Source organism: Dryas octopetala, chromosome 4 (genome assembly GCF_963921425.1).
Source record: "Dryas octopetala chromosome 4, drDryOcto1.1, whole genome shotgun sequence".
NCBI classification, from domain to species: domain Eukaryota; kingdom Viridiplantae; phylum Streptophyta; class Magnoliopsida; order Rosales; family Rosaceae; genus Dryas; species Dryas octopetala.
The window spans coordinates 21,883,691-21,886,910 of record NC_141369.1 but is presented as its reverse complement, the minus strand read 5'-3'; the positions used below and the strand labels follow the sequence as shown (position 1 = coordinate 21,886,910).

At 31.2% G+C, this 3,220-nt stretch overlaps 1 pseudogene; it reads right to left on the bottom strand.

Moving 5' to 3' along the window:
• Nucleotides 1-1,364: 1,364 nt before the first annotated feature.
• LOC147288189 (antimicrobial ginkbilobin-2-like protein pseudogene) lies at nucleotides 1,365-1,925 on the bottom strand (annotated as a pseudogene).
• Between the last annotated feature and the right edge of the window lie 1,295 nt (nucleotides 1,926-3,220).

Below are 3,220 nucleotides of genomic sequence, written 5' to 3'. Positions count from 1 at the left end.
AAACAATCTAAATAAATTGTGAGATCCCGAAAAGTTGGTTTATAATTTATTTTGAAGTAAATAGTGATTTATTGATAATTATCTTGTTAATTCGGAGATATTAGAATTTTTTTGAGGAATTTTGGAAGGAAATAAATGAATTTGAAGTCGTAGAAAAATAAAATTTATCGATACGAGCTCACGAGATTTTATAGAACATTTTTCAAACCTTGAAGTTAATTTTGGTAAGTTATTTGAATTTTAAGTGATTTCGGCAAGTCATTGAGGAACAATAAAAATTAGGAAAGACTCAGTCTTGATTTTAGTCTTGTTGGAAAAGTCTCGAGTCAACGAGTGCATAGACGCAAATGAAACGTGTTTTTTTTTTTCTTTCCTTTTCTTTTTTTTCTTTTCTTTTTCTTTTCTTTACTCTTTTTTTTTTTTTTCTTTCCTTCTTCGTCTAGTAGTGATCCGGGAGATATTTTTAGGCAAAGTAATATATAATACTCCAAGAATAATATATCATTTGAATGATTAAAGCACAAAAGCTTCAAATTCCAGTAAAAAGTAAAGCAAGCTGCAAGCATATCGTTCTTGTTGTCTCCAACTGAATGCAGCTGCTCTCCAATCTTACAATTATAAGATTTTATTTGAGTTTGTATTTTATTTGAGTTTGTAATTACCCGTGGGCCTTAATTATAAGGTTGTTTGTGCCCTAGGGTTTCTTTAAGTGTACTTAAGCAATTTTACAATTGCTAGCCAAATTAGCTATTATTATTTTTATCAAATTAATTATTGAGGTTTTCTCTCAATTTCCTAGTAGATTCCAGACTTCTTGTTCTATTAGGTTTACGCTTGTAAGCCTTGGTTGATTGTACTGCATCAATATATCTCATTAAGAAGCCCAAAAAGGCAAAACATTATAAAGATGAAGGCCCAAAAGGTACAACCCAACAGCTAAATTAACAAACACAAAACATAAAAAAGAATAAAGATAAAAAGGATTAAGACACAAAATCCCTAAGAACATTTGCATAAACCCTAACCAAATCAAAATCATAAAATATTAGCAAGTTCCACCATCATAGCATAGCCATTAGCCAAAAACATCAGCAATCTCCACCATTATAGCACAACTACCCACACAAGACCTACAACCACCAAAGAGACACAAGAGAACCAAAGTACTACATAAGGAAATTGAGGAAAATGGAGGTGTTTCCAATGCACATGATCCAATTGGAAAGCGAAAAATCACTTTAAAGTGGTAGTTACAGATGATACAATGGACCGCCAACTCCTAGAGAGGAAAACACAAATGAATCCAATATGGGTTTTGAGAAAACGGCAAAGAGAGATAGAGTTCGGGGGTCTTCTAATCAAATCTAACCTAAAATAAAAGCATAAAGTTCGAATCTGACATAACAACTCCCATAATAAGCACGCCCACCTTCCTTTCCATTACTTACATCTGGAAGTTCGCTCAACGCAACTTCAAGACACTTCTGACAATGAGGGCCAGCAAGGTCCCCAGTGCATTGAGCCGCACCATAAATTGATTGCATGGTCTTTGTCCCAAATTGTGTCCTCCCATGAGCATACAACTCTGGACTAGAATAAGCTTGGAAACACAAATCGTTCAACAACCGATGAACTTTCATATCAAACAATAAGGGATTTAGATTCTCAACCAACCTGCCATTTGTTGCATAAACTACATTATAAGTGTCACTTTTACTCAAAAAATTTGCATTCGAGTACTTTAAGAGGCAATCATCAAACCAAATTATAGCTCCTTGCTTTTTAGGGCAAAGAGTCAAGAGAAGTTTATAGCTTGCCTCAAGGATACAACGTTTGCAAAATTTTCGAGAGATGTGACTCCAGCATTGCATAAGCACATATACAACATGTTTTTTGCCCTTGACGCCACTTCCATGTCCAACCATAGGAGCTGTTTTGGTTAATTCTACTAGCAACTCTTTCAAGTTAGACTCAAAAGCTCCATGGGTTGGATATTCTACTTGATTAAAACATTCATGCCCTATAGGATAAAGATTAATCGATCCAAAGGCTATATGCAGGACAACAAAGAAAGATATGAGATTCAGAGCTAGAGGGGTCATTAATGATTTCGAGCAAAACATGTTCAAAAAAATTGAAGTATGATTTGGTTTAAATTATAAACAAATCACAATATTTATCAATGAAAATTGAAGTTATGAGTACGTATGCTTAAATATATATGTGTGTAATATATTTAATGCAATAATGTAATCTGTAATTTTTTTCTGACATTAATTTGCAGTATATGATGATTATGAAAGGCTAAGATATATACTATAGTGCATGTTTTGCATTAGCGCAAAAGTTGAATCATTCTTAAGATATGTACTATAACAGGCCGGCTAAGATATAAACACAATAGTAGAATCTTTTTTATTAGCTCAAAAGTTGATCGAATCATTCTTTGGCCGGCCAATTCATGCAAGAAAGAGCCTGTTTTCTATATATAAGAAATTAAAATTTTAAAATCTTATTCATCACTGATTGTTTATAAAAAGGTCCATTGATTTTAACTACTAAATTTTAATAACTTTTTGGTTTAGGTACCAAAATTAAATAGCATTTTAGATTAGGTACTAGTTGAAAAGTCAAACAAATTAATAAAATAAAAAGTATTAGAATTTACAAATATTACATTACATGCCACTACAATAAAAAAAATAAAAATAATATTACATCACAAATATTTACATTAATTTATACTATATTGTATTATAAAAAATAAAAAAATCAATCCAGTCACAACTTAATTGTGACTGTCTTGGTAAATTGAAAAAGACAACTCACATCATTATACCATATATTATTTTGAGTAAAAGTATTGTTTTGACCTCTATTTATACTATATTGTAGTATAATTTCTCTAAAAAAATTCAATTAAGTCACAACTTAACTGTGATTGTCTCACAACTTAGATGTGACTGTCGTTTAGTCACAACTAAATTTGAAGTTGTGAGTGTCGTATAGTCACAACTAAATGTGAAGTTGAGATTACATTAGCAAAATAATATAAAAGCCTCAAGGACAATTTTGTCAAAACCTTATAAATTTTAACTAAAACTCTTCATATGTGGGCCAAAGGATAAAAATGTTAAATGGAAAAGGCTCAAATCAAAGGGGCTAACATATTTGTGACCTAATCTAAAAACTACATTTAAATTTGATAGTTCAATTGAAA